Source organism: Cyclopterus lumpus, chromosome 9 (assembly GCF_009769545.1).
Source record: "Cyclopterus lumpus isolate fCycLum1 chromosome 9, fCycLum1.pri, whole genome shotgun sequence".
In the NCBI taxonomy this organism is placed as follows: domain Eukaryota; kingdom Metazoa; phylum Chordata; class Actinopteri; order Perciformes; family Cyclopteridae; genus Cyclopterus; species Cyclopterus lumpus.
Genome location: NC_046974.1, coordinates 18977506 through 18996170, shown reverse-complemented (window position 1 = coordinate 18996170; position 18665 = coordinate 18977506). Strand labels below are relative to the sequence as shown.

Here is an 18665-nt window from a genome sequence, read left to right as displayed (position 1 = left end):
CAAAACAGCGGTTTTCAAACTCTCATTTTGTATGTTTAGTTTGATATTTCAAAACTGTTCACTGAAACACATTTTGACATTTTCCAACAGTTTGAGTATTAGGAGTTAATATTGAGGCTGCACACAAAAGCAAAAACAGGACCTGCAGTACCAGAAATGATGGTCATAAAGCTAGATGGTCTCAATCTACATCCGGACACTTCTTTGTTCGTGGTTTTATTCAACACAATCAACTGTGAATTACCTCAAATAGATAATATAAATACGTTTTTTGGACCAAGCATTCAGTGCCAGCTCCTGGTATTTGACAGTTGAATGCCAAGGACACGCTTCAGTCAGTACTACAGAAACGTTTGGGGTTGTATACCGGGCCGTAATGAAGAGCCGCAGTTGCATTTTGGGATGGAAATGAATCCCCCACCCAAATACAGAATCAAGGTGAGCAATGTCTTTTGCAATGCTATTGCTACAGTAATGAAAGAAGGATGGGTGAGTGACATCATACAGGAGTTGGAAAGCACCAAATGTGGAAAACAATGGCAAACGGCTGGTCAGACAAACATGTCTTTGATATCGGATATCACAGAAGACTCGCCAAAACAGGGCCGGAAACAATGATGAATCTAAACCAGACTCTCGTCTGGCTGCAGTAACTCTGTGTTTCTTTCATCCATGTTGGATGTCTTCTTCTCAATCTGACTGGAACCAGGCGGCAACCTCCGGGTCGGAAATGTTAAGCCAAGGCTGATGTGCCTTGAACGTGCATTATCTCTACTGGCCAGCAGGGGGCGACGACTCTGGTCAGATTATATAGAAGTCTATGAGAAAATGACTCTACTTCTCTCTTGATTTATTACTTCAGTAAACATTGTAAACATGAGTTTATGGTTTCGATCTCTCGTTCCAAGTCTTCTTCAATACCGCATGATGTCCATTTAGTAAACCATGATTCCTTTTAGAGTAAAATAGACAATACAGCAGGGTGTGCTTTAGGGCATGGTTAACTTGTGATTGACAGGTTGCCACCACGGCGTTGTCCGGTCTGGGCTAACATTTTCATAGTGTGTTTAAAGTTATTCGTAAAATTTTTGGTCACACCAAAATGTGTATTTATTCAGCATTCAGTTGTACTTTGCTTCACCATCTGGTGTCACTTCTGGTTGCTAAAAATAAATAAAACAAGTTGTCGACAGCCAAAATGCCGAACTCTAAATTAAATAAGGCAGTCCACAAACCAAAGGGTGTCACCACTTTGACTATGACCACTTCTTCGATGCAGTCTATGTCTTCGAGGGATGTCTCATGACTCCTCACCGCACGACTCGCGTTTTTTGCCTCCCACTCTCGCCTGAACAATCGCAACATGGGAACCCCTGTAACAGACAGCTAGTCTTGATTGGTCCCTGCGAGACAAGCGAGGTAAACCTCCTTCCTGGGGGGAGACGGGCCCCAAACCCCTTCACAGGATCAGGGTTTGACCTGCACAAAGGCAGCAGATGAGCAGAGACGGACACACACTGTGCTGGAGAGCCACGGGAGTCTTAGCAACAGAACATCTAAGCCCGGAAAGAGGCTGCAACACGAGCCCACATTTCTGTGTCCGTGCTTGTGTCCAATTACCGAGCTGGTTTTTCTCCTGTCTGAGGAGGTAGTCTCTCGTGCTTTTTAAGGGCGTCTTTTACGCCTTTATTACAGAGCTGACAGTTGAGAAATGACTGGAAATGAGAGGATTGAGAGATGGAGAAGGATGTGCAACAGAGGTCATGGGCATTGCTCTAAAACCCTTCGCTTGGGATGCCCCCTTATTCAAGGTCATTTCTTTGGTAATTGTGTCACTATAGTCAAAGCTGGAACATGATATGAGAAAATAAATACTATTCAAGAACCTTGTGAATTTGTGACAATACGTGCCGCTGTTTGTCCGCGTGTAAACCGACGACGCCACAAGCAGAGACGGACTCCGCCGCGTCCCCCTTTTGGAAAATGAAGTTGGCCGCTGTCAGATATCAACGGGGACTGAGGGGGAGCTTTCTTGTGTTGTTAGAGGGAAAACTTTGATCAAAGTTATTTCTCCTCATCCATCTCTGACTCTCCCGGCCAGTCATAAATCATCTTCACTGTGCCAACTGTCAGGCTCGGTCCCCACAGCCGTGAAGAGCTAATTCACCAGCCGATCCCTGCTCTGCTGCCTCGCTGAAGGGAAGAGAGAACGCTGGGGGGGGTTGGGGCCTCCCGCTAGTGTTCCCAACCAACATTTGCAAACAATCGAAACGTGACATCTTAGTATTATCCTATTTAGTCTGCGTGGCTTGTATTCTAACTCAGAGCGATTGATTCCAACGTATTTGCAATTAAATAAAAAGGGAGTGTCGCACGTTGTTACGCACGAGAAGCTGAAGTGAACTGGCATGCGAGTGCCCAAAAGAGAGCCCGGGTCCCGTTGACACAAACAAGACAAACCTTTTTTGGCCTTTAACTCCCTCGCGGACTGGAGTTGTAAATATTATTTGCTTGGCTGCACAGAGTTCTGCCGGAGCGCATCTGCAATGCTAATAAAACTCCAATCCACACTGGCAGGTAATAGTGCGCTACTTGTAACTTTTCTACCTCCGCTCAGCACAGCTCAATCAGCCCCCGCCAGAGGCCGCTCCGCTACGAGTCCCCACGGCTCAGAATCAGCAACTTTCAATCTCGGTGTGTTAGCACGCAAGGAGACGCAACTGTACGTTTGGGATGGGTGATGAGACAAGCAGACAGCGCAGCGTGAGAGTAAGAGAGCAGCGGCGGCCCACACACACACACGTGTATGTGTGTGTGCATGTGCGCTGTCGCAAGTACAAAACACACACACATCCAGTCTAATATCAGCTCAGTCCCCGATTCCCTTTAAGAGACCTGAGAGCCGGAGAGGGGGAAATAAATACTCTTCTTTATTACTGGGAGAAAGACAGAGAGGAGAGTTGAGGGGGGGGGACTGCACCCGCACGCACGCACGCACACACGCACGCACACACACACACACACACACACACACACACACACACACACACACACACACACACACACACACACACACACACACACACACACACACACACACACACACACACACACACACACACACACACACACACACACACACACACACACACACACACACACACACACACACACACACACACACACACACACACACACACACACACACACACACACACACACACACACACACACACACACACACACACACACACACACACACACACACACACACACACACACACACACACACACACACACACACACACACACACACACACACACACACACACACACACACACACACACACACACACACACACACACACACACACACACACACACACACACACACACACACACACACAGCTATGACTGGCTCTACCTGATGTTGCTGAATTCCATATAGCAGCGGAGGACTCTATAATTCCCCCCCAGTCAGCAAACCTCCCTCACCCCGCTCCTCTCATATACTGTCAGCTGACAAAGTAGAACTAGAGCCTCAGCGCACTAACACAATCGAATAATAACGTACAAACCGTGCATCTCTCGCATTATGAGGCAAAGATCTGTCTCATCAAGGGGTTTGTTGTACTATAAGAACCCCCCCCCCCCCTCCCAAGGGCCTCTTCAATTAACATTCATGGACTAACCTAGGAGTTGGGAATTTTGCAGCGGCATGGTACAGGATGTAGTGAGTTGCACGACATGAAATAATAATTTCCTGCAAGCATCATCAGATCTATAATGCAGTTTGCCATGACAGATCAAATTAGTTTTTGAGCTGATCCAATCACATGCGGGGAGAGATTATTTCATATCGAGAATTCTTTTTCTACTTTTTATTCTTTAAAGTTAGGCTTTATTTAGCCAGTCATCCCAGTTGTCAGGTGTCACCAGTCCTGCAGGGTTTTGTTCCAATTTGTCTTTTGCACGCAGACTATCCCATTAAAGTGTCACGAGAACGTGTAGGCCTTCGTGGCGTACCGGATTGGTTACCACATTTCTGACTTGTTTACGTCGACGTAAGTAAGCCGCAATTATGAGCAGGAAACCTTTTCTTGTTGATGTATCCGCAGAATAAATCACAATTCGCTCGGGGGGCCTAAGTTCCTCTGATCGAGGTTCAGCGAGGCCGCTCTTCTCAGAGTCAGGCTTTTTGGTAATGCAGCCCAAAGTTGGTGGTAAACTCCATTTACTTTGGTGATGACATGGAAGTGCATTAAAACCTAACAAACATGGCGGTACAGTTTCACTGTGTTGGTATTTCACAGTATTTCTCTCAGATCGCCTGTGGACACGAACATTCCCACGGGAGTCTTCCCCGTCTCTACCATCCACCCCATATGACATGTGCGCAGCACTAAAGACTCAGCAAATTAAGTAAAGGGTCGAGGATCTGGCGGGATCAAGAGAGGACAGCATGATCCCTCTGCACACGTTGGTGTATTTGCCAGTAAAGCTCCTATCTGGCATGCAAAGACAATCGGCAGGCAAAACCATGTGTAACAGAGGAGGCACGTGGCCATATACTGGCTAACTAGGCCAGCGGAGTTGTATGAAAGCAGTCATCCACAGAAAACTTGCTTTGTATAATAAAAATAAAAAAATGGGGAAATCTCAATTTGAAAAGCTATATCAGTCGGAAGGGGTGGGGATCGGGTACTCATGATCAATTAGGCGGTGACAAATGGAGCCCATACATTCAGCATATCTAAAACGACCATTGATCAAGTCAACTGCAATGAATACTGGCTGATTTTGATGCATGCAAAATCATTTAAAGAATCCAGCAGCATTAAAATATCGACTTAAAAAAAGAAAGAAATACCACCTAAATATCATCCTCCCTACCAACCAACCTCTCTCTGCTGGTTTATGTTCTCCCACTTTCTATTTCTATCTAACCAAACGGATTCACCTGACTTAACAATCCCTTTATTTCTTCTCCACAAGCTGTCAGGCTCTCGAATGGAAGTGTGAGAAATGGACTATATCATCTTCCCTTGACACAACCCTGGAGGAGGAAGGACGGTTTCCCTGACCTCGTGCCATACAGAAGACCCCCTTGAGTCCAGACTTGCCCTCTACAGTCAACATGGACGTCCCCTGCCACATTCCTCTGGTACCCCACGTAGGAAAGGGAGACATTTGAAAGTGTATATTTATATTTATATATAGACGTGATTGCGTCTCCAGCCGGAGTAATCCCACACTCCTCTGGCACAGCTCCAGCAGACGTGGGAACACCACAATGGATTACTCATGGAAGAGAGGGATTTGCAGAGGAAGAGAAAAAGATCAATGGAGGAAAGTACAGTAAAAAAAAAAAAAGAGTGAAGAGTTTCCTGAATACCATTAGCGTGTATCTGCACAGACAGTCAGAGAAGGAGCAATCAGTTTACGATTACCATTGCTATCGATACAGTTCAGGTCGAGAAAGATTAGAAATATAACACCACCGTCCACTAATTATTAGTTACAAACACAAGTCGTAAAATAACATTTTGACTGGAAGAAAGGGGATTATTACAGTTTTGTTGAGTTCTCAGAGCTCACCAGTTCTCCCAGTATTTTTCCCACCAGTTTCATTTCCCCATGAAACACTGTAGCCCTTAAAGCCTCACACGTTTTACTTCACCAGAGGCCGAGAAACCTCACGTTGCAGATTCACACCAGGTAATGCAGTAATGAATGTTGGAAGGAGCGTTAAAGGCTGTCAATATACAATCATACTCCAAATGATGATCAAGAAGTTGTGGTTTCTTTCTGACTAGTTTCTTTCTTACTAATATATATATAGAGAGAGAGAGAGAGAGAGAGAGAGAGAGAGATATGCCAAAAGAACATTTGAGTTCACGTTGTCACTATGGCATAGGATGTCCACCGGGAACTGATTCTTTAATAAGATATTTCTTAAATATCAGATATAATTATCTAAGAAAATATGCAGTATAGAACATATTGACCTGTAAACCTAAATATGCGGGATCACATTCTACGCTCACACCTGTAGTGCACACGGTGAGGGTTCTTAGCAGAGACGGCCCAGTAAACCAATTACAGAATGAGGCCTTAAATTGGCCTTAAAGTGTTTCCTGGAGCAAAGACTTAATGTCTCCAAGGTTTTTGTAACAAGTGTGCTGAAGCCAACAGCTTTAGTGTGAGTTGAAATACGACACACACACACACACACACACACACACACACACACACACACACACACACACACACACACACACACACACACACACACACACACACACACACACACACACACACACACACACACACACACACACACACACACACACACACACACACACACACACACACACACACACACACACACACACACACACACACACACACACACACACACACACACACACACACACACACACACACACACACACACACACACAGAGCACCTCACCCACCCACTGGGCTTGTTGCTCCTCTACCTCCCACCAATGACCTTCACCTGTCACAAAGGCTTCATATTTACAGCCACCACAGCCCATCTGCCCACTCTCAGCCCCGACTGTCAATCAGCAGCAGGCCGCCTCCCTCTCTGCCAATCAATCAACAGGCCTGGAGCACTGAATCCCGCCACCCGGCGCACAAACACTGACAACGACAACAACGAGGGATCCGGCGCTTCATGGCTCGATGCTGCTTTTTATGCCAAAGTGATACAAACTCAAGCTCAAGGTAGGAGCCCTTTCTCCCCAAAAGAAAAACACTAGTATGACTAGGAAACAGAGCCAGAGCTGGTTTCACGCGTCCCCACACAGGAGTGAGGAATGGAGATGCATTAGACGTGAAGTACCACCAAAGAATATACACTTTAGAGTTGAACATTTGAGCCGGTGCTGAATAATCAAACAGAAATAAAGGACACTGCATACCATTTCTGTAAGCGACGAAGGACCGATGTGGAAAAATTGGACAGCCACGCCTTCAGCAGGACTTCACTTCTACTGTGTCAAAGGGAAAACTAATGGGATGCAGCAGCTGCCAGTTGTGTGCAGTCGGTTGTCGTTAGTCCGACTTTTAGTCCTGTTGCAGGTCTAGAAAGGTCAGCTACAAATTCATTTTTTGCACGTGCACACACACACACAAGAAAACACCCATGTTTCCAATAATGTCTCGTTTTTCCATTACTTCACTGCTGTCTAGGAAAGTGGGGCAAATGCCTCAGGTATTACAGCATACTAAGAGAGGACAGACACACACACACACACACACACACACACATCATCATCCCCTGCAGGTAGTGCGTGCCTGGGTGGGTGGCCACTGGATTCAGCCCCCTGAATCTCAATGACAACCCCACATCCACAGGGATTTATCTAAATGCAAATCAGCTGCCTTCACTCAACAACACACATAACTACTTTGCATGCTCCCGAAATGCACCGTGCAGCCGGGCGACGGACAGACAGGCGGCCCTTCGGCTCTGCCTACCCTTTCATCGGTGCCCTCTGTAGCGCGCTCGTTTTCGCCTAAATTCCCTTTTAATTCAGAGCTAATTTAGCAAAGCCAAATTCACGCTGGAGGTAGATCAGACGGTAACTAAGAAGGGGAGCATGGGGAGGAAAATACAGGTTGGGGGGGAAGGAGGATTGGAGGAGAGAAGGAGGGAGAGAGCGGGATTTTGAGTGGCAGGTGACAATAATATCTGCTGTTCGCGCCATTCTCCCGAGGGAGGGAGGGAGGCCGTTCTCGAATGACGAGAGGAAAGAAAAATATGAGAACAACAAGGTAGAAATGTGGATGTTTAATTTGGCCTTAATAGAGGAATATAAAACGTGTGTGCTGGGAAAGAAGCTCCACAGATATTCGTGCATTCATTTACTTCATCAGGCAATGTAAAAAACAAAACAGCTCCTTAAAGTTGTCCTAACCGGCCACAGGCAGAATGTGTTTTTCAGCGCAGTGGTAACAATGTCAATCGAACTTCTGTTCACCTCATGACCTGTGCAATCCTCTCCGGTGATAAAGTTCACCCCAAGTGATGTGCAAGGTGTCTCTGAAGCCGCTTGGACCTGCAACCCCGCGATGTAAACCTCGCTGTAAGGTGATCTATGCCTCAAAGGTTACCCGGGGTCTCGGCAACCGGGTAAACAAGCTCCTGGATGCTGCCTGATGCTTTCTCTGCTTCTACACAACTGTTAATTAGCCCGGCTAAGTGCACCATTAATCGATTGCTTGTCTCCATGCTATATCTCATAATGGCGCGGCACTCTGGCAATGCCGGGCGAAAGAAATGCGAGGTTCAGAAAAGTCACACTTTTCCCCACTGGTGAAGTAATGGTGCTGGACGGAGAACAATGGCTGCCTCTCTGAAGACGGGAGTGGGTGGTGGACCAGCGGCAACCCGAAAGGATCCAAAAACGGCCACAGAGTTCAACATTCTTGAAATCGATCCCATTACCACTCTGGACAAGCGGCGCAAATCTGTTATTTGTTTGAACCAAATAGTTAAAAGTCACAACTGTATCAGTCAAAGGAACACTTTGCAACTTCACATTACAGCTGCGATCGATACAAATACATAACTTAAGCTCTCGCGAACCCATCAACACTAAAGAGACAAGTAAGGGAAAGTCAACGCAAAGGTGGACGTGAGCAGACAATGGATCTGTTCCCACTGGTGCAACAGCACATTTACAGGTGATGAGGATGCAACAATATACTGCTTGTTGTTCAGGTGCCTTCCACAGATGGCAGACACATGAATGGGACTGAATTTCTTGCAGATAATAAGCTACGAGTTAGCTGGAGGGAATTTTGCTGCTCACCATGGGATTTCCTTCAAATCCCATTAGCTAGTTTGGCTGGTTGGTTCAGAACTTCAGTCTCAAACCGATTAACCGGCCACAGGCAGAAGGTGGCAAAACAATACCACAAATTCTCGCTCGCTCTTTTAGTAAAATCTATTACTTTTTATTAATTAATGATTGTTTCCTTCATTTACAACATGAAATTAGACAGGCATATTGTTCCTGGTTACAGCTTCCCAAAAAGGCGACCATTTGTTTCCATTTCATAAAATTAGAAATGTAATTCATGTTATATTGTTGCTGGTCATATTAAGAGAGAAAAATATAGAAACACGCAATGTCGGACATCTATTGATTTTAACAATTTATTTAAAAAGAAAAATTAACTGATTGATCGAAGATGCATTTAAAGAATGGCCGCCCAAAACAAGCACCAGTCAATTGTCAACTGTAAACATGTATTTAAACAGCCAGAATGTGTGTTTCCACTGCGAGCAGCACCCTGGAGCTTATGAAAGCCACCACCATTGATACTCTTCGGTTGTACAGAGTGGGGAAAGACAAACAGTGTGCTGTACTGAACAGCTTCACAGAACAGAGACTCCTTATTCACTCACAGGCCAACCGACTTCACTTGCAAGACCATCAACAGAGCAAGGACCAGGAAAGAAAGACGGTAAAAGTCCCACCAATGGAAGGAGTCAAATAAAACCGCTCCCAGAGCAAACCAGAACTGTACCAACAAGTATCTTCCTCTCTCTTCCTCCTTTGTGTGTGCTGGAGGCAGCAACACCTGTAGCAACCTGAGAAGGAAACATAAACAAATCACATCCCCCCCCCCTCTCCTGTGACTTCTTCTCTGAGAAAAGCCAGTCAAGTTATTTCTAGTTTTGAAGATAAAGGCTACAACTGCATTTCAACTTCAGCTGCCGTTGCCACACACTTGGTTTGTAAAGAATGGTAATATATATTATCAGAGGCCTAATCATAGACCTGAAATGGCAACAAACCCAAATTTGCAAAGCAAATACTGCTGTTCCGTTGCATTTTACAGTGTGATATTTAGAGGTTGCACAGGGACTAGGTAACAAGTCAATGGAGAACATTTAAAATTGATGATGTTCAATCCAATTGGCGCTTGAATTTACTATTAAATGGAAGTGAAAAACCATTCCCTGTTGTGCAAATATCTAAACTTCCATGGGAGACAACAACAAAAGTGGAGGGTGATGTGCAGCCGTCAGTCAGTCAGCAAGTGGTGCAAAATTACATTATGTTTTCAGAGGAACAGAGATTCAGGACCCGCTACAATAAAAGGCTCCATAGCTTCCAGAAATAGCCTGTCAGGCCTCTTAAAAAAACCCACTTATAAGAAGGAAGGTGGAAAAAAAGAAGAAGAAAAAAAGGTCTCACACTACTCCCGATCATTTCAGCCAGCATTCCTAAACCAGGTCGTCCTCGAGAAGATGGACAAGCTGCAGCGAGACGGAGGCTAACGGACAGTCGTGTGCGGGGAGATGGAGGGAAACAAAGACCGGCATAATGAAAGGACTGAGGGGGAATGCGAATGGAGACAGAACAGGTGACGGACGGGAGAATGAAAACGCCACAAAGACGAGCGACAAACAAACGTAGTTTACCGAAAAAGAGCAGAAGGCAAAGCAGAGAGGCCGAGAGCTGGAGCTGGAGCTTGAGTGGGGGTTGTGTAAAAACAGAGATAGACAAGACAGAAAGCCTACAGGTGAGGGAATCCCGGTTGGAGTGTGACCTCGTTAACCCCAGATGCTCGTCAGAGTCCCATTACAGCGCCGGTCTGCAGGCCCATCCTCTGTCACACCTTCATTAAGCCCATCGACCCACAGTGGTTATTAAACACATTCATTACCCCAAGTATTGAACTGCTGCTGCCAACAGCGGCCCCCGAATGCCTCACAGGGGCAGGCAGAGGGGTGACGTCTGGTGGAGGGTGAGATAGTATAATGAGGGAGGGGGGGGGGTTACACGCAACACCTATAGGCGTCCATGCAGCGGTGTACCATTCTGCGTCTTATCAATCATCACTAATGAAGTCAGTGATGAGAGCTGCTTTGGCCTCTCAATCACAAAGAGACACAGATGACGGGAGGAAAGGGACGGATGGGGGTGCTTGGGGGAGGAACAATCCAGAGGGAGGAGGACATGGCTTGTTTGAGAGGAGGAGAGTGATGGGATGAGTAGCGGGAGCGCGGACGTGGAAAGACGATAAGGAGGGTTTGAACTGAGATGTAAAAAAAAAAAGAAGGGAGACAGGTAGACTTTTCTCTCTCAGCCGTCTTCCGTTTTACATTTTCTATCTTTCTCTCCACAGCACGAGAGAGTAGTGAATCCGCACGGAAGGGGCTGTCCATCATGACACATGCAAACTAGTCCGACCGAGCCGAAGGAAAAAAGGCGAGGCCTCCGTCCTGGCTCGGGGCTCCTGCTTTAAATGATGACATCATTTCTGCCCTTCTCAAACAAAAGGAAAACTCATCATCGGAGAGAGGCCGAGGCAGAGGAAGGGAAAGAGCGCAGGGAGATTAAGAAGAGTAAAGGCGTGAGCGAGGTGTCGGAAAGGGCCATGAATCATTGTGACATCCCTGGCCCGGTGTCAGAAGCTCCTGCCGTCTGGAGCTGGATAAACAGAGGGCCTCTAAAGCGATGCTCTTTAAACACCGGCCAGGTCAGAGCCCCGCACCGGCCTTCAGGAGAATTCCAATCGATGCCAAGGTTGTGGGTTATTATTTGGGTTTTTTTCTTGTGGTGTTGCAAAAACTTTCTCCCGGTGAGTGAAGGAACCACCGGTTTAAAACAGTACAACAAAGTCACAAAAAGAAAACGTTCCCCTTTTGCAAGGAGAAAATACAGAAACAATAAATTGATTATATAAATATTAACGGATTAATCGCTCTACTTATATCACCCTATTGAACTCCTTTTGTCATCTGGTCCAATGTAACAACGGTGAGTTATTGGCCAGAAGGCAGGATACATTTTTGGACAGCCTGCTCACTGGCCACACAGGGAAAAAAAATTTGAAGTTGGAAATGACATTTTGGTTTTATGTCAGCTTTACCCCCTTTACCCCCCTCACCCCCCTCTCTCCGGCTGCAGTCCCTCCATGTGCTCAGAGTAGGCAGTGAGCAGAAACGTTCACATTAACATTCTTCAGGGCTTTTCTGGTCGCTGTGGGCGAATGCTTGATAGCGTCACGCAGCCGAGTGCTGCTACAACGTCGACAGTGCTCAAAGATCATGCGTTACTCTCTGCAAAGAAACGTTGACTCACAATTCTTACGTAAATCACACGAGAGGGAAAGGACATGAAAGGTGCAAAAAGAAACCTCCCACTTTACATATTCATTATCGTGCAGGAAATATATTAAAGCCTTCATATCAACAGGTTGTAAAGCATCATCGTTATCGGCGTCGACCTGACTTTAAAAACTTGTGTGAATATTCCTTTATACGCCGCGAGGAAAATACACAGTTCAGGAAAGATTTGTGTTACTCAAATATCTATTAATATCCTAAAAAAATTTGATCTTTTACGAGCGAGCCTAAGTGTAAGAGGAACACTCCTGTTCACTGGTGTGCTGCGGCTCTCCTGCAGTCCTGCTACGCCCTCTGCAGGTGAAAACCTCAAGCACTTGACCCAAAACCTGCACTGGTCTGTCTGCAGCGGTGCACTTTTCAGGTGCGGTGAACGTTTAGCATTTCACCAAACTGTTGTGGAAGATTGTTGGGGTTTGTTCTGTGAGTTACTAGCAAATGGGTTCAATTCAATACAAAATACATAATTTGTCTCTCAAGTTGCAATTTGAGGCGAGTCAGAAGCGGAAAAACACAAAAACTATATTCTGTGTGATGTCACCTCAGAGCATGAGGGGGCGGGGTTCGATCCCCGATCCCCGACGGTCCTTCTGTGTGGAGTTTACATGTTCTCCCCAAGGCAGTGTGGGTTCCCAGTGTGGGTTCCCAGTGTTTACGCCTTCCTCCCACAGTCCAAAGACATGCAGCTCAGATTAATTCAGGATAATCACGTGTGCCTTTCTGGCGACGAGTTCTCTCTGTTTTGTCAGTAATTGTAGAGCGGAAATTAAAAAGGCACGTTGAATTGGGTTCTTGTCATTAAAAAAACTAATTAAAATAAAAAAAGGCATTTAAACCAGCACATAAATGAAAAAGTTAAAATACTTGTTTAAGGGCTATTAAATAAAAAAGGTATGAAACTGTCAATATTCTCCAATATAACTTGGAAGTAGTTCGACACAATGCACAAAAGAATGTAACGGTGCCGTTAAAATCCCATCACATCAGGGCCGACTGTAAATATACCAGAATATACCACTGCAACTATCAATTTGACTGTTTATACGAGTATTCCTGCGAGTATCCGCCCCCCCAGGCTAAAGAGCTGTTGAACAGCTCCACTCCAAAGCCCTTACTTCCCTGACCCTCCAACTTTCTATGTTATGGTTGTTGGGTTTTTATGTCATGGATATTGATGTTAGAGGACAGCAAACTAATCATTTTCAATGTGCAGCCCAACGCTTTGCCTGTGCTTAGGACAGTTAAGTTTTGAATCCCAAAGGAAATGCCGGCGTTACCAGCAGAGGTTTCCCTCACTACTTTCAGCCGCTCTCCATTTATGTATTTTTTTTTTTTTTTTTTTTTACTTCGGCATAACCTGTCATAATGTCTGTCGTTCGCTTGACTTTGTTTTCATTGGACAAGTTTAATACTTTACGCATTTCTATGAGCCACTCGGGGGAATCCAAGTGAGCATCCTGCCGCTCTTCTTTGTCAAAAGGTCATTCCACCTGTGTTATTGATAGGAGTCCAATGGCCAATATTAATGCAGAATCCTACCCCGGGGTAACTAGTGTTGAAAAGAAAACACTGTGTAGCAAGGTCAAATATCGCGTCGGAGGCACACTTCACAGGCCCACGATTCCAAGAGACGCTCTCACTTTCCTCTCTTTTTTTCCCTCCTTTAAAACTTGTTTTGTTCTTGGGCAGACGGCAGAGGGAAAATATCGACGATGTCTGTGTCTGAGTGCAGCCGGCTGTCCAAGTTTAAGTCAGAGCTCATTAATGCATCTGATTACTTTCCAAGCAAAGGACGATCAGCAACCGCCCCAGACACACACACACACACACACACACACACACACACACACACACACACACAGCAGCTTTTTGGGGACACAGATCGATACAGAGGCACTTCAAACGAGCAATGAAGAGGAGGATATTGGAGAGGGGAATGTGCCGTTAGCTTAGACTACAGACTGAGAATGTAAGCAGCGGTAATGACAAAAAATAAAAGTTTTAAAAAAGGGAATAATTCACATAGTTTATTACTTAACATACTAACCTTGTGTCCTTATCGCAATGAGTGTTGGCTGACTCATTGACAGTTGGGCAACTGAAAATTAACAGTTGGGCCTGTGAAAGGGCAGAAAATAGTGCAAATGAAATGTCGATCTAAATTCCCCCAGAAAATCAAGAAACACAAACCAGCAGGCCGCTAGGTGGAAGCTGCTCTGTAGAAACTGTGTCTAACACAACGGTGGCATTCAGTCCGTTCTCATAGAAGTCAAAGACAACCAACAAATGTGACACTGAAGCTGGAAGCAGGGCTTTTGACATTTTTGCTTAAAGAATTATTTTTTAAAAAGGTGCCCTGTGAAGTGTCTTTTGGACAACAAAGTCCATGTTTATGTTCAGTGTTACTCACAAAACAAACAACAACATTGTATTCATCCCTGAGGGCCAACAAACTGTTTCCTCAGTAGCGCTGCTACACAGTCCTTTCAAGCAATTCATCCAATTCCAGAAATGTTGATGATATATTTTCTGTCGAAGCACAAACATAAGGGATGAAGGGGAATGGAAGGGATGAAAATTTGTTTTAGTTTTTTCTACATAAAAAAACACAGGGGAAGCAAAGAGAGAGAGAAAAAAAATAATTTATGACCTTTCTTTTTTTAGGCATTTCCCTCTGGCGGGACGTAACGTAGACGGACAATAGAAACAAACAGAACAAGAACACGAAAGAGACTCATTGATGGCTTGAAACCGTGGAACTTCTTGACTTCTTTTCCACACTGACAGACATAATCCAGTGTTCAGTTAACACCGACTCCACACATCATACGACATCTGACATTCAACATCCAGAAAAAAAAGTCTCAACTCCTGTCTGTGAAGACTGATGGGGATTGGGGAGATGGACAATGGTTTGTGTGTGTGTGTGTGTGTGTGTGTGGGTCTAATTACTGTCAAATACGTGAACAAAGTTTCCAGAGGAGATTCCTGTGCAGCTGGCAGCTATTCAAATTCATTCGCCTCCATGTGTGCGTGTTTTGACTCGGCCCGCTGTGTGTTGCCGCGTATGTGTGTTGGTTTATGTCAAAAGGTCAATCCCATAATAAGTGACAGCTATCATCATTACCACTTCCCTTGTCTTTGCGATCCTGCTAATTAAATCAGCTCATGTCAATATACAATTTAATCTGCCAATACATTTGATTGGAGCCTCGCGGTCGCTCCCCCACTGTTAGCAAAGAACCCGGCTACTGACGGAGCCGGACAGGCAGCCAATCAGAGCAGCAGATGAGGTCTCCTTCCCCGACAGATGGCCAAGAAACACTGTTCACTCTGACGGTTCGTCTCCTTCAGTGTTTTTGCAGTTTTCTACAGACAAACACATCCCAAACGTCTCAGAGAGAGGAAGAAAAATAAGAAAAAAAGAGAGAGAGAGAGAGAGAGAGAGAGAGAGAGAGCTGGGAAACATGGTGAAAGCACGGGAGGGGAACTCTGATTGTACATGCAGAGTGGTAATTACACCTAAATTGAGGGCACATGGTAATCTTTGTTAGGTCATCTCCAATTCCACTTACATTTCCACATTTCAGACTAATTAAAACTGTAAATAATCAGAGCCTGTGTGTGTGTGTGTGTGTGTGTGTGTGTGTGTGTGTGTGTGTGTGTGTGTGTGTGTGTGTGTGTGTGTGTATATACGCCATGTCTTTTAAGAGAGGAAAAGAGTAGAAAGGTGCTTCCTCAGCAAAAATGTTTGCAGATTGCGACGTGCGTTATCCTCCTCTGTTGCTCTCCTGAAGGTTTCTTCCCTTTTTTCCCTGTGAAAGGTTATTTTGGGGAGTTTTTCCTGATCCGATGTGAGGTCCTGGGACAGGGATGTCGTATGTGTACAGATTGTAAAGCCCTCTGAGGCAAATTTGTAATTTGTGATATTGGGCTATACAAAATAAACTGAATTGAACATTGGAGCAAAGATACCAACATGGACAGATGGGTGGAGCGAAGTTTTTCAGCGGAGTACAGTCCGTCCACCAGTTTATCTATGAAACTGACAGAACTCAGAGTTAAACTTTCAGTGATGCCTCTCCCCCCTACGGCGAATTGAAGTGAGATGAGGAAAAGGGGAATTTGCTATTCTCGGAGCCTTTGCCCTTCGAGGTGGTGGAAGAGAACAGAATATAAATGTGTAGGGGGGGGGGGGGAGAGAGAGAGAGAGAGAAACACACTTCAGAAGATGAAAACAAGCCTTGAAAGGCAACTGGTGCAATATAACAAACTCTGGCATAAATACTGGATGAACGGCAATAAAGAATGCAGGGTAGATGTCAAAAGGAGTGGGGCGCAGAGACACCAGAGTCCCCTGCTTTTCAAAAAACACTCTTAGCCCAGGGTTATCTGTAGCCCTGGGCGGATTTTTTTGGGCCCCCCGGCTAACAAACAATGAAAGCGCAAGCCTCATTTTGTCAACTGTAAACAACATTTGGAGACACTCGTCACTGCTGGAGACATCCTCAGCGTTGCATTAGCAGCTTTCATCTTTTCTCATTTGTTAAAACAAACAACCGGTGTGCCCTTCGGTGTGATAATCAATGTCCTTTTTACTCTCGTCTTTCGGGACTAAAAGGTACTGCGAGACATTTCCCGATTGCACATCTTGCATCACAGCAGGACAACAAATTTATCTCCGCCCCACTCAAAGCCTACAAAAACTTTCCTTGACAGTTAACTTGAGGAGCACAAGAGAAACCGAGGAACATTAGCAGATGTACTACTAATAATGGAAGTGCTTGTGTTTCTTAAGGCAACGCATGCTTATTCAAAGACCTTGCGCCACACACACACACACACAGAGAGAGAGAGAGAGAGAGAGAACAGGCTCTGCAGCATGGATGTGAAACCACAACCACAAGAAATGCTTGTGGGTGACGGGAGAAAAAAAGAAAAAGGCAAGAGGGCGAGCAAAAGACCACACAGAAACACCCTACAGCAAATCAATTATTCAATTTGAGAGGAGGAAAAAGAGAGGGAAGATCACAGGGAGTGAAAGGCTCATCCTCATCTGTGATTGATTAGGAGACCGCAAAGGCACCAGGAGAGGAGAGAAGAGGAGAGGAGGATCTACGAACAGCTGAACCCGGAGCGAGATAATTTCCTCTGACTACAAATGGTTGAGTCACCTTTTAAATTCTTAATTTGCGATACAATATTTATAATCATTGCATTTAAGCCCAACATCTAAGTCTAAATGGGTGAGCAAGTTACGAACAAACAATCTTTTATCGTTCATGCATATATTTCTCGATCTCACAGTGCCAACACATTCAGCCAAACTCATTTTGGCTGTGATTACCCACAAGGCAACACAAATCAGTTTCCTTTTTTTTCCCTAAGAAGTGGACGGAGGGAACCGTCACAGAGAATGAATGGCCTCTGTGGACAAATGAAAGGTAAGTGTTTCTGGGCCGTCTTAAATCCTGCCAAACTTAATGACAATTTTAGGCGGAGAACCCAGAGCGGCCAGACATAACAATTCCCATACGGGCTCAGGCCATTTCTCTGCACCCTAATGACAGGAAGCTAAAATAACCACAACCATCTCATGCCTGAAAAATGACTGCCTGAAATTGATACTGCTGCACTGAAATGTTATCAGCCGGCAATATTCATCTCTCACCTAGTGGTAATCCCTAATTTCATATACTATTAAGTTGATGAATGGGGTTTTAACAAACTGAGCTATTCTTAACAGCTTAAAGCAGGCTAATTTATCAAGTTCATAATTACTCATGGACTGCAAAGAAATATTAGCAGGGAAAAGTGGAAGAGCATTAGTGAGGGAAAGACGATCTAAATAAAAAAGGGGTGAGAAACAGACATGCCAAATGACTAATTAAGTTATCTGTCTGCTTCAGAATTAAATATGTATTATTTATCATGCCTAATATATTTGATCGGGACTGGGAGGAGCTGTGCACAACTCAGCTTTAGTGTCAACAAGCTGTGGGCCACAAGCAGAAAGCAGCTGGAAGGCTGTTTTCTGTAAATGGAACAGTGACATCTAGTGTTGTGTGAAGTATTGCATCCCTTTCTTCTGTACCTGCTGCTTTTAGGAAAGTAAATATGAAGAGGAGAGAGGGTCGGGGGGGATATGGATATGGTCTATTCAGATCCAAGAAAATATCACAACTGCAAATGTATACGATGTCTGATTGGATCATCGTAACACAGCTGATTCCAAGAGGCTACACTGAAATGAATGAATATGTATAGAAATGCACATGTTGCCTGGCAGTGCACTTATTGGGAGACGGTAGGCATGAATTCTTAAAATCCCCAACATGGCGGAAACAAACAGGAAGACATGCCAGAGACAGGGACCACGGCTCTGGCAACATAACCCCAGAAAATAAGTAGTAGCTGCATGGCCAAGACGAGTACCAATCTTCACATTGCCAAACAGAAAGACACTTGGGCTCCTGTGCGAGCAGAA

At 45.0% G+C, this 18665-nt stretch overlaps 1 protein-coding gene across 4 annotated transcripts in view; it reads right to left on the bottom strand.

The window, feature by feature from the left end:
• Positions 1-18665, bottom strand: part of fbxl17 (F-box and leucine-rich repeat protein 17) — a 190284-nt gene that overhangs the window by 167736 nt on the left and 3883 nt on the right. The gene's annotated exons all lie outside the window — the stretch shown is intronic.